At 37.2% G+C, this 13914-nt stretch overlaps 1 long non-coding RNA gene across 1 annotated transcript; it reads left to right on the top strand.

The window, feature by feature from the left end:
- The first annotated feature begins 1855 nt into the window (after positions 1 to 1855).
- On the top strand, positions 1856 to 11813 carry LOC129048187 (uncharacterized). Its single transcript, XR_008510308.1, has 3 exons — positions 1856 to 1965; positions 8003 to 8062; positions 11408 to 11813. It is a non-coding gene; the product is annotated as an uncharacterized LOC129048187 (long non-coding RNA).
- Positions 11814 to 13914: the final 2101 nt, after the last annotated feature.

Here is a 13914-nt window from a genome sequence, read left to right on the forward strand (position 1 = left end):
ATTTAACATTGCTATTTTGTTTTAGGCTTTTTTAAAAATACAGATATGTAGGCAAATAATTCTTCTACTCAAACATATCCCTACTTTATAAGGTGGCTTTCATGCCATTTACTGAGTAATTTTATATTCGTGAAGTGCTTTGAGCTACGCAGGAAATGTGTGAAAAATGAATAAACAAAGAACCAGCTATGTCTTCAATTTGCTCCAAGATGGAATGAAACTTTTCATCCTGATTAGGGAATAAATATTAAACATAGATAATCTTGGATTCATGTCATGATGCAAACCTATATGTCTCTCTTTCACTGACAAAATATACAGAAACCCTTTATGGGACATTAATTCTTAAAAACCATGTCAAAATATAGGTCCATGGTGGACTCATTCTAAGGTGACTCTCCAGTGCATCCTGCAAGGGTAGGGTAGGCAGGAGGCCCCCCAGCCTCTGTGTCCTAGCCTGGTAGCAGCTGTCATCTGGGCAGCAAGATGACTCACAGGGCTGAGATCCCACCAGGCTCTTGCCGCGGGGAGAGCCTTGGAGAGCTGAGTCAAGAGCCAGGATAATAAGCCAGAATTCACTTCCAAATCTGACTCAGAGCATAGGAGCTACCGAGACCAAAACATGTGGCTACTTGGGTGTAGCATTTGGTGCCCCTTCAAATCAATGTTCTTTAATACATGGTAAGAGACAGAACATTCTCTTCTATTGCCCAGAGCAATTTAGCTCTGGTAACACACTTAAAACCTCACCCAGCAAAACTGAAGCTTTGCAACTATAATCCCATCCTCCTGAGAAGGTACTTTAGGAATAAGGGCCATTTATTGTTACTAAAACATGACTGTACTGTGACCAAGGCATACCCCTCTTATTTCCTCTTTTACATAGACTTTAAACTGTAGACTATAAAGAATAGTCTTCATTTTTAGAGCTGTTTAGGTTTCTAGAAATATTGAGCAGAAAGTAGAGAGTAATACACCTCCTCCCCTGCTCCAGTATAGTTTCTCTTATTAGTATCTTGCACTAGTCTGGTACATTTGTTACAAATGATGAATCAATATTGATACATAATTAACTAAAGTCCATAGTTTAAATTAGAATCAACTCTTTGTTGCACAACTCTATAGGTTTTGAAAAATGCTTAATGTCATACATTCATCATTATAGTATCATACAAAATAATTTCACTGTCCTAAAAACCTAGCACGCTTTACCTGTTCATTTCTCCATTTTCCTTTTGATGTAGTTTATCAAAGTATTCCTTACAAATGTTATCCCTCTCATCACATTTTCAGTGATGTTTCATTACCCGGGAGGTATTTTAGTATCCCTTACGGAAAAACAACTGTCCAGCAGGTCCACTAGTAATCAGATTCTCACTCTATGGATGGAAAAATTGCCAGCTTCCCTTTCAATCTTACTGAAATAGAATTTCAAAAATTATGTCTAACAAGTGAGAAGGTGATAGATGATTGCCATGGTGGGAATATGTCCCACAAAGTTCACGTGTTGGAAGCTTAATTCCCCATGCAACAGTGTTGGGAGGCAGGACCTAATAAGAGGTAATTGATTAGATCATGAGGACTCTGCCCTTTTTAATGGATTAATGTCATTATTGAGGGAGTGGATTTGTTATTACAAGAGTGGGTTGTTATAAAAGCTTAAGTTTTGCCCCTTCTTGCTCTCTCTTACTCTCGTACTGTCTTGCCCTTCCACCTTCTGCCTTGGATGACACAGCAGGAATGCCCTCACCAGATGTTGTCACCATGGTCTTGGAATTCAAGATTCCAAGATTCCAAGATTCTGGATTCTCTAGAATCATAAGACAAATAAAGTTACATTGTTTATAAATTACCCAGTCTCAAGTATTCTGTTACACAGAATACTCAAGAATTTTCTTAAACACAAAATGGACTAAATATGACTAGTGTTTATACTCAAGTTTGAAGAACAGCAAGAAAGATGAGGTACAATACTCATTAAAATTTTCATCATGCTAAATTCACAGAAATACTGAATAGAAGACAGAAAAAGGGGCAATGCCATCATTAAGGCAAAGTTAAGCTATACGTCAAATTCTGGTTTCCTTTTACTAAGTTCTCTTGAAGAAGAGTGGGTCTCTTCCTAAAGCAAGTTCAAGTTTCCTTCTCTATAGGGAGGCATAAGTTCCAATCACTTGCCACAGTTGTATTCAGGACATGAGTTAGGTTTTTATAAGATATGTAGGCCTAAATATAATAGAAAGGCAGATCCATAATTCAGAGCACACAAAGAGTTTCCCAAATGACTCAAGCTTGGGATACTCTGTGTCTTGCATTTTGAACATCATGCTTATAGGAAAACTTTGATGGGGGTAGGAAATGAGCTGAAACATTTGGGTTGTGAAGTATCAACATAACTCAAGCTTTTCAGATTGATGCAAAATAGCATGAAGGAGAGACAGAGTGTAGTCACACTGAAAAAAGATATTTACAGAGCTGAATTCAAATCCAACCCCAGCCACTTAGTAGCTGTGTGACTTTGCCTAGCTTATGAACTCTTAGAACATCAGAGTTTTTCCATCTTTAAAATGAAGAAAATAATTATTTTGATAATTTAGATCAACAATACTGAGAGCTTGGCTCCCAGTAGGTTAAAGCAAAAACATTAACTACTATTTCTTTTTTGTGAATAAAAATAATTTATTACCATGTAGCCTATTAAGTGTATATTTTTTGACAGAAGCTTCTAGCTTTCTATAGAAAAGCTTCATCACTGAATTATCTGTTTCTCAGCACAATGTGCTTTGTGTTTGGCTGATTGTTCGTTGTGCTTGGTGAAAAATGTTTTCACTATTTAATTTGATTGAATTATTCTATTGCAATAAATAGCCTGTAGTGAAATAATGATTCATTTCTCATTAGCAGAAATGAGTTTTGCATCACAAACTTGAATTATTTTTTGAACTTAGAGAACAGTGTTTGAAAGAAATGATGACAGTAGCAGAAGTTTAGTAACTTTCTAAGCCAACAAAAAGTAGGATTTCAAATATAGATGATTATTTTTTGGGAGAAAGAAAAAGCAAGCGAGTAGCAAACTTTCATTTTAGCCAGCTTTTCCTTCTGTAGGAAAATAGGCTTGGAGCTCACCCTTAACCTTCCCAAAACGTAAATGGGAAAAGACGTCTGCCCAAGACACAGAGAAGCATGAACAGGACCTTCTTAAAGCCAATTGTTTTCTTATTAGTTTTCCAGCCCCTTCCTCCTCATGGGAATTGTTGCTGAACTTTAATTTCCCACATCTACAATGAAGTTTAGAAAAAAAATTAAAGGATCAAAGAGAACTTTCAGATAAAATGAAACGTTTTCCCGCATGAAGCAGCAAATGTTTTATATAAAACAAGCAAACAAAGACAGTTAAGAAGAAAACATTATGTGTTAGCCAGAGAACTCAAAAACAGAAAAAATCATTTTTAACAATTTCTTTGGCTTTAATCAAAAGCATTTTTTATTGCAAAATCTGTTTTTCATTTAGCTGTCACATTACTGCTTATCATTAATTTATTGTTTATGAACCCCAAACTAAACATTTTTCTGTATGTGGGCAAATATTACTGGCAAATTAGCACATCATCAGGGTTGGCACAGAGAAATAGCTAATCAATTATTTAGAATTTTTCTCATGATTATTCTTGTTTTTCTGACTTTAATAGATCTTGACCAAAAACTATTAATAGAAGTATGAGAATTGAAGATATAGTAAAACTAAATGAGAGACATCACAACCAAGCCACTGGATCAACTGTTTGATCACTGTGGTGACTGAGAGGCAGAGAAAAACTGGATCAATTACACAGAGCCACAGAACATTGTAAGAGGGAAAAGAGAATGGACAAGAGCCAGGCTCTTATTCAAAGCCAGAGCAGATACACTTTCTGTTTCCTTCATTAGAAATTCAAACATTGGTCCAATGTTGGCCCCTCAAACATTTCATTATTTACTCAATAAAGAAATTATGCTGGGTGTGGTGGCTTACATTCATATCCCAGAGCATTAGGAGACCTGGGTGGGAGGATTGCTTGAGGCCAGCAGTGCCAGACCAGCCTGAACAAAAATTAGCAAGCATGGTGGCACACACCTATAGTTCCAGCTACTTGAGAGACTGAGGCAGGAGGATTACTTGAGTCCAGGAGTTTGCGGCTGTAGTGAGCTATGATTGCACCATTGCACTCCAGCCTCAGCAACAGAGGGACACCCTGTCTCTAAAATAAATCAATAAATATTGACACCTATGATGTACCAAGACTATTGAAAGTACTAAGAAGGCAGTAGGGAAAAAAAAGTGGTAAGACCTCAGTTCTCAGGGGCCTTACATTCCAATGGAACTGGAAGAAAAAAAATTTTAACACATAAATATACATTTCAGGGAATGGAAAGCTCTAAGAAGGCAGATAAAAAAGAGAAAGAGATAAATGTGCTGGAATGCGCTATTTTAGGTAAGGTGATAGGGAAGGCCTGTTAGAGGAGACCTTTACAAGAAGCCTGAATGACGTAAGGGAATGAACCACATACATATTGGAGGGAAGAGCATTCCAGGCAGAAGGAACATCAAGGACCAAGATGCTGAGGAAGGAGTATGCGTGGGGTATTCTAAGACCATCTGAAAGGCTGAGGAAGCTTGGCCAAAGTGAGCAAGGGGGAAAGTGATCGAGGTTGAATATCCCAAATCCAAACTTTGAAATGCTCCAATGAGCATTCCCTTTGAGCATCATGTTGGCACTCAAGATTTTTGGATTTGGCAGCATTTGGATTTCAGATTTTTAGATTTGGGACACTCAACCAGTAAGGATAATGTAAATATTCCAAAATCCAAAAAAACTCCAAAATCTGAAACATTTCTGGTCCCAAGCATTTTAGAGAAGGGATTCTCAACCTGTGGTAGGTCTTTTGATCTATGGTAGAGTGGTGATTTGACTCTGATTGATATGGGAAGCCTTGGAGGAAGGTCAGCAGGCAGTGACTTGCTCTGATGTTGAGTATAACGGGCTGTTTTTGCTGCTGTGTGGAAAGTGGACTATTGGGAAGTAAACAGGGAAATCAGAAAACAAGGTGAGAGGCTTTTGCAATAGACAGACAATAGGTGCTTGGTGGCTGGGACTGACAGTCATGAAGTTGGTCAGAAAAGGTCATACTAGGGATATGCTTTGAGGGCAGAGCCAACAGGAATGGATGCAAGGTATGGAAAGAGAAGACTCAAAGATGACTACAAATGTATTGACTAGAACAATTACAAAAATGGGGTGGCCATTTACTGAAAAGGGGATTGTGGGCAAGGAACAAGTTTGGGTACTGGGGAATCCAGGCTTAAGTTTGAAACTTGTTTGTTACACTGGATTATCTTATTAGACATCCAAATGGAGTGTCCAGCAGTCACCTAAATACACAAGTTAGATGTTTAAGGGAGTGGTCAGAATTAGATAACTACATCTTGGAGACATCAGCATATTGGTAGTATTTAAACTATGTCGTTACCCAGGAAATGAGTTTTGATAGGAAGAGCCATCAGCCTGGATAATTGACCTTACTGACAGAAGACTTCCTTTTCTGTTCCCCCCCTCCCCGCCGCCTTTTTCTGTATCAACACGAATGTAAAGACTTTTAAAATAACATTCTTGAAGAAATGACTACAACCTAGAAATTCAGTAGTTACTAGGAAGATGCACATCTTTGTAAGTTATAGGGACTCCTTAGAGTAAAAATTGTTGTCATAATTTAACAACCAAAATCCATCTCATCCTGTAAGTCTACAGTGCCATGGAAACCACTCTGGACTGGATGGTCAGAATGCAGCCACTTCCATTCCCAGAGTCCCAGTTCCTCAGCTGTAAAATCTAGTGGTAGGATACTAAGTTTCCTTCTTATTTCAAAAGCTGATTCTCTTTTATTTTACTCTTCACTGTATGATAGTAGATAGACTATTTTACTGTATTTCACTCTTTATTTTACTATAAGAGGCAGTAAAATATTGTGTGTGTGTGTGTGTGTGTGTGTGTGTATGCACTCATGCCTCACTTAACAAGGATACATTCTGAGAAATGCATCATTAGGCAATTTCATTGTCATGCAAATGTCATAGAGCATATTTACACAAACCTAGATGGTATAGCATACTACACTTCTAGGCTATATGGTGTAGCCTATTGTTCCTAGGCCACAAACTGTACAGTGTGTTACTATACTGAACACTGTAGGCAATTGTCAGACAATGGTAAGTATTTGTGTATCTAAACATAGAAAAGGTAAAGTAGGCTGGGAGCAGTGGCTCATGCCTGTAATCCCAGAACTTTGGGAGGCCAAGGTGGGTGGGTCACCTGAGGTCAGGAGTTTGAGACCAGCCTGGCCACCATGGTGAAACCCCATCTCTACTAAAAATACAAAAATTAGCCAGGCGTGGTGGCAGTTGCTTGTAATCCCAGCTACTTGGGAGGCTGAGGCAGGAGAATCACTTGAACCCAGGAGGCAGAGGTTGCAGTGAGCCGAGATCATGCCATTGCACTCCAGCCTGGGCAATAAGAGTGAGACTTTGGAAAAAAGAAAGAAAGAAAGAAAAAAAGGGAGGAAGGGAGGAAGGGGAAAACATGGCATCATAATCTTATGGCACCACCACTATATATGCGGTCCATTGTCGACTAAAACGTTATGGAGCTCGTGACTATACATATATATATATATATACACAGAGATGGGGGGTCTAACAAAATGCTTTTCAGAATTTATATGTCCTTTCTTATCTTATGTTCACACTAAAAACAGTTTTCTTCTTCCATTTTTCCAACTTTCCAACTTCTTTCCAACTTTCATCTTATGATTTTCTGGACATCAAAGCTATCAGGGATAATTCAACTCATCAATAGATTTCTGTTCATTGAACTGAAGCTGTGAGTCCAGCATTCTGGGAATTCCACTGTCAGTAGTTATGTGCTGATTCTCTCCACAATTTAACAACTGATTTTCTGCTATAAGTTTTAGCTTGTACAATGTACAGTACTGTATCACCTTTCGTTTTATCAAAACTGTAAACATCGAATTATGTACAGTCCCCAAAGGCATTGCTAAGCTATGCGGAATTCATGTTGAGCCATCAGGATACGTTAGATCAACATATTCCCTACCCTACTGCTTTCCTAAATATTGATACCAAGATTTCCTGAGGTCATAGGGAGAAGATGATAGAGGAATTTAAAGTTAGTCAAGTAAATTAAATCACAACATGGAAAAATCTTTCACACCTATATTTAACCACAATGCATTAATTATTTCTAAACCTCGACATTTTACAAAACATAGTTAACAAACGAATAAAAGACAACTTGTTTAAAAGCATTTCTTAAGCCAGCTCAAATACTTACATAAAATCATAGGGATTTTTTTCCATTTAGGCCCTATCTTAGTCTATTTGGTGTGCTCTCATCTCACATGCACAAGTATACATCACCACAGTTATGTACTACATTATACTAAAGGGGAATCCTCAAAAGGAATTGTTATCTACAAGAACAATAGGAACAAGTACAATACAATAGGCAAAATAGGAAGGAAATGGGAAAAATGGTGTTTCTATACAATGGAAAAATGGGTACTCATTAAACATCAGGCCTTGAAAATTATTTAATGATATTGGGAAATGTTTCTGATACAATGTTAAATGAAAAAATGTATAAAAACAATATGATTTCAACATTTTTACAAAGAAATATATGTATTTCAAGCTAGTAATGATTTTAAGAGGCCAAAAGGAAATACAGATTCTCTAAATGATAGAATTATAAAATTTTACTTTTATTATTTATTCTAATAAGCATGTATTATTTTATATTGAGAAAAAATTTTAGATGGGTTGGAAATGTAAAATCATTCAAATATTGAGATTATATTGTAAATAATACTATGGAGGTGGCAGAATATCATTTGTTTTTTTCAATATTGCTGTAATTTTATACTCACCATTGTACCTAATGTCCTACAGCTCTCTACTTACAGGTAAATTGTCTTGTGATTATTTCCACAGAACTCTGACTTAGATAAGGTGAGCTATGCTGTTATATATGTCTAAACAAATAAATCTTCACACAAATCATAAAGGTCCATTGAATTTAAATGGTGTGAACTCCAGAACCCTGTTTATAAAGTTTTATCCTATATCCACTCATGGATTAATCTGGACCAAATGATCAAGTATACGCAGATTAGATGCCTGGTTTGAATTAACCCAGAAGGAAAGCCTGCTCTTCATGAGTCTGAGATACTTAGGAATGCACATGTTTACAATTCTCAATAATGCATATTTCGCATTAATTCCTAAGATACAATATAATATGTAGCAGGCATTAGTGTGATACATTTGTTTCTAAGTATAAGGATTGCTGCATGTTTATTAACTGAGGCAGAAATTAATCTTAGAATGCATTATCTCTGATTTTACTTTTATTCTAAAAGGAAGACTGAGAATAATTTCTGATCTGGTTATGCTTAGAGAAATAAAATCTAAAAATTGAAACATAAGCAATCCAAACACAGAAATGGTAGAGGGAAGAATTATACGGAGTCTTTTTTAAATACTGAAAAGTGAAACAGATTATCAGAAGCCAAATTTTGTAAGCCTGCAATTTTTTTCTTGCTTAATTTCATAAGCTTTTGACACTAAATGAATGCACATTTAATCTCTTGATGTTTATTTAATTATAGACTTCTATCCATTTTATTATGATATTCTTCTTTTTCACAATTTAGTTCCCCAGAGGGCAAGACCAAAGTCAGTTTAATCTGAAGTCTTTAGTACTTGATAAAAATGTCACTGTAATGAAAACTTGACCGCAATTATAAGGATGACATCATTATGATGATGATTATGATAATAATGATGACGATGATGATGACTTTGCCATTGCTTTGCAGAAAAGGGTAAAGAAAATTCATCCTATAATCTTAAAACAGTTTCACTGAGATAATGTGGTATTATTAGTTCAAAGTCACTGCACCCATTTTTCTCGAAGACTCCAAATCATTGTGAAAGTACAAACAAAAGGAAGAGGTACTAACAGTTTCCCTACAGGTGGCTTCTAGGAAACACATTTTGGGTTTTGTTGTTGTTGTTGTTGTTGTTGTTGTTGTTTTTGAGATGGAATCTTGCTCTGTCACCCAGGCTGGAGTGCTGTGGCTCGATCTCAGCTCACTGCAACCTCCACCTCCCAGGTTCAAGCGATTCTCCTGCCTCAACCTCCTGAGTAACTAGAGTTACAGGCCTGCACCAACATGCCTGGCTAATTTTGTATTTTTAGTAGAGATGGGGTTTCATCATGTTGGCCAGGCTGTCTCAAACTCCTGACATCAAGTGATCCACCCACCTCAGCCTCCCAAAGTGCTGCAATTACAGGTGTGAGCCACCATGCCCAGCAATTCTTGAACATGAAAATAAATAATAAATAAAACTGAATTCCTCCCAATCTATCATAGAAACTCTTTGATAACATGAGTCAATCAAATAAATCAGAATAATAGGATTTTGACAAATGAAGACATTTATCTATTCCCAGAGAAACATATTGGTCACACAACTTATACATTGCCAGTTGAGGTTCTCCATTCATCACCAAGATGTCCATGTAATGACAGGGAAATAATTACCATACCTCTCCCATGTCATGCAATCTTTTGATGTGTCAGGAAGTCAAACGATACATAAATTCAGCCCTCAGTGTGTGGACAACACCTGTGGGGTGGGCAGATTTTTTTTTCACTAACAGCAGCTAATTTCTCTCCTGAGTAGGCATGGAATCTTTGTAGCAGGTCTATGGCTTCGGAAAAGCTGCAGAGAGCCTTCCCTAGAAGAGCAAGGATGTTTAATCTTGAAACTTTTGACAGTCTATCACAACCCTTTCTCCACTAAAACATCCACAAAAATGTGCTAATATTTGTTTTTTAAAAAATCATAGATTAGAAGCTCCAGATTCAGCTCCAACTCACAGGTTCTCTTCAGCTCAAAAATAGAATTTTCTCTTACCTGAAACCTATAGGCATCTATTAGCATCAAATTTGACTATTTGAATAAATAGGGTCTCTGCTCCCAAATGATACATATTTTTTACATATATATAATTTTACATTAAAATCTAAATATAAAATATATAAATAGTATACATATGCATAATTGATACAAAATATAAATTTTATATAGAGAGAGAAAGAGAGAAAAAGAGAGAGAGCAAACCTGTCCAGAACGGAAAGAGTGAAAATCAACTCAGATTGAAAAAGAAACAAGGAGCCCTTCTGCTAATCCGGTGGAGAGGACAGCTACATAAGGCCAGCTGTGTAATTAACAGGAAACACTATTTCTCCCAAGGTCATGCAGCAGCTGCTCAATGCCATAACAACTCTCTTCCTGAATGACCTCTGCCTTGTCACTAATGATGCTCACAGACATGCTTTGCTGTAACTCATCTATTCCTGGGGATCCAGAATTGCTAAATGCCCTTGCCTCATGACATGGCATAATCCCTAATCTTCATTTGTCCTAATCCAGAACTGATCCCCACTGGCTTCTGCTGGATCCTCCTCTGAGCTCTTCAGTTAGAACCCAGACCTTGTGAAAGACACCTCCTCCTATCACGCAGCACTCCTGGCTCTTCCCAAAGGCCACCCCTTGCTGCACTGACTCAATACATCTGATTTTGTCAGACTCTGGGTTTGTCGATAGTGATTTGTGACTAACTCATTAGCCTGTCACAAGTTGGAGGTTTTACAGAGAGTTGGCTAAGACTTTTGTTGCCATGAACTGAGACCCTAACTCCATAATAATGTGTATGTGTGAGACCCCATGAATCTAACCTACTCAAGACTTCCCTGTCACCAACTGTATGAGTTTTTCACTGGGCCAGGGGTCTGATGATCTTTTTGTCTCTTCTGTGTCAGCTTTATTATTTATCTCCCAGGATTTGGTGGTTATAAATCTGACTTTGTCAGACTATGTGTTCCTGGTGGTCTAGAAAAAAACAATGTACACACACACACACACACACACACATATATATATATAATATACATTTAATTATTTCTTCAGTTCAAAGATAATTTTTTGGGATGAAAGTAAATCTAAAGCACAGATTAAGACACAACTTTCTAGTTAGTCAATTGCTTTAACTAACTTACCATAATGGATATATTTGCTATAATTTTGCTACAATAAACTCTTAATCACAAACAAGTTAGAGAAGTGAATACACATATATGTAAGAGTGGATACAAACAGAAAGAAAAAAAAGAATTCATGTGGTGAACTTACGAACCTTTCTTGAAAAAATCTTTTTTGCAGAATGTATCACTTGCTGAGAATTCTTGATCACCTTTATAAAAATAACATTTATTGTTCTTTTAGGATTATATCTTTTGTGATGATATGAATGATACATCTTAGCCCCTTTACTCGCTAGATGACTTCTCTTTATTTCACAATCAGATAAGAACAGAGAAGACTCAAGCTGATTAGCAGATTTTTTGTTTTCCTCTCAAACTACAGCTACCTAAGATCAGAACCCTCTGATAATTTGTGCTGCTATTTTAAGATCCAGTTTCATTCTACAACTGGCTGAAGCATGACATGAACTAAAATAAACTGAACTGAGTGGAACTGAACTGAACTGAAGTGAAATAATGTGATTTCCAGTAAACCTGACACCTTAAGGACAGAACATGAGCCTCGCCCATCTTCCTCCCAGAGGTCCCAGCACAATCACCGACTCACACAATGCTCGCAGTGCATGAGTGATGAATTTCACTAACAGCGACCCACCTCTCTACATAATCCACTCCGGTTTCACCAGAGCTGAGAGTATCATGAATTACATCTATAGATAGCTGTAAGCTAATGACCAAAGCACATAACTGAATTCAGACATATTCTTTATTGCAGTCAGATGTGAGAAAACAAAATTTAGAAGACAAGCCAGAAAGGAAATGAAGAACATAAACAGCCTGAATTCTCATCGTCAATTTTTCCCTGACTTACTTCGTTTTCCTCTCTTCTTTCCATTTACCTTTCTGTTCCCATCCCCATCATTTTTGTAGTGTTTATTGAGTGTCTGCTGCATGCCAGTCCGTGTGCTGAGTACTTTTCATGTATTATACCATTTGATCCTCACAGCAGGGCACTATTATAATTATGAATATGATTCCACATACTATATCTAAAATTTAACTTAATTTTACATAGGAGGAAGCTGAGACTTGCCCAAGACTACTCCATTAGTAAGATGTGAACCAAGTGAACCATGTCTGACTCAAACCTAACCCCTGATTCTCTGAATCCGTATCACTGTAGAACCCAACAGTGAAATACTGGGGTAGAGGTAATGCTATTAGTACGCAAACTAGGCACAGATTTACAAGCAACTAAACAGGAACTCATGGCCAGGCGCAATGGCTCATGCCTGTAATTCCAGCACTTTGGGAGGCCATGGTGGGTGGATTACCTGAAATCAGGAGTTCAAGATCAGCGTGGCCAACATGACAAAACCCCATCTCTACTAAAAATACAAAAATTAGCCGGGTGTGGTGGTGCACGCCTGTAATCCCAGCTACTCAGGAGGCTAAGGCAGGAGAATTGCTTGAACCTCGGAGGGAGAGGTTGCAGTGAGCCAACATCACATCACTGCACTCCAGCCTGGGTGACAAAGCAAAACTCCATCTTAAATGAATAAATAAATAAAAACGAAAAAAACAAACAAAAGAAAGTCACGAGCACAACTTCTACCTCCCCCTCCATCTTTTCCATTGTTCCCTGTCTCTCTGCTTAAAAACAATCCCAGTGACTCCCACTTTCTCCTTGCGTCTACCTACCATCTATCCTACTCTTGCTCTACACAGTTAAGGATTGTTTTGAAATTCTACAGGGTAAAACTATAAAATTTAAAATCCCAAAGAGTCCATCCAATTGTCTGTAATAAGATTTAAACTTTAGTATTATCTCAACCCAAAATGTGACAAATGACAGTTTCATTGTTGCTTGTACACACGTCACTCCAAACAGCTGAAAAGCCAGGATAGATGTTTGCCAGTAACTTCCTTGCAGAGGCCTTAATAAACTTAAGCATGATATATGCCAATAACCTAATAAATATATTGAGGGTTTCTTCTTAGCCATATAAACAACCTTGATATAAAGTGACATCTGAGTTTTATGACGTTTAAGGCTTTTGCCTTTTCTTCTGTCTTGGTGGCTATTAACTGAGCACATTTCTATTTGTGAATCATAAGCTAATGTATTTGCATTTAGGAACAGAAAATCATGTCACTTGGTAAGTATGCAGGTGTCATAAGCTCCAGAGCACTAACAAAAGATGCAGGTGCTGACCACTTTGTTTCATGTCAAAATTCACTGTCTGAAGATACTCTGTGATCATGAGGCTCATCAAACACTCAACATTCAGAAGAACTCTTACCGCGTTCACACAGCAAATCAGCAAATCATTCTTTAATCATAAATCATCTTTGTTTGAAAACAATTTACTCACTTGAATTCTAGGTAACATTCTAGGTTATGTGTTCATTTAGATGCTCTTCTTTTTCCATGGAAATCAATTAAAATCAAATGCACCATCTTGGGAGATGAGCTAAAAGATTAATGTCAGACTTTTTGAAAAAACAATTACTTGGGCAGAATTATGACTGAATATCGTGTATCGTTTTTGTCATTTTTTTTTGGTTCTTTTATTCTGCATATTTCAATTTGGCTTTTAATTTCATCAAAATTGTAGACGCACATAATTCTTTTAAGCATAGTAGGAAGACCATGGGCTTCCTAATGTGCTTAAAACAGGGTCCTCACACCTTGTCCAATATATCTGAGCTTTCTCCCCTTTCTAGAGGCAACTGTTTTAAATTCTG

This window comes from Pongo abelii, chromosome 8, assembly GCF_028885655.2.
Source record: "Pongo abelii isolate AG06213 chromosome 8, NHGRI_mPonAbe1-v2.0_pri, whole genome shotgun sequence".
In the NCBI taxonomy this organism is placed as follows: Eukaryota; Metazoa; Chordata; class Mammalia; order Primates; family Hominidae; genus Pongo; species Pongo abelii.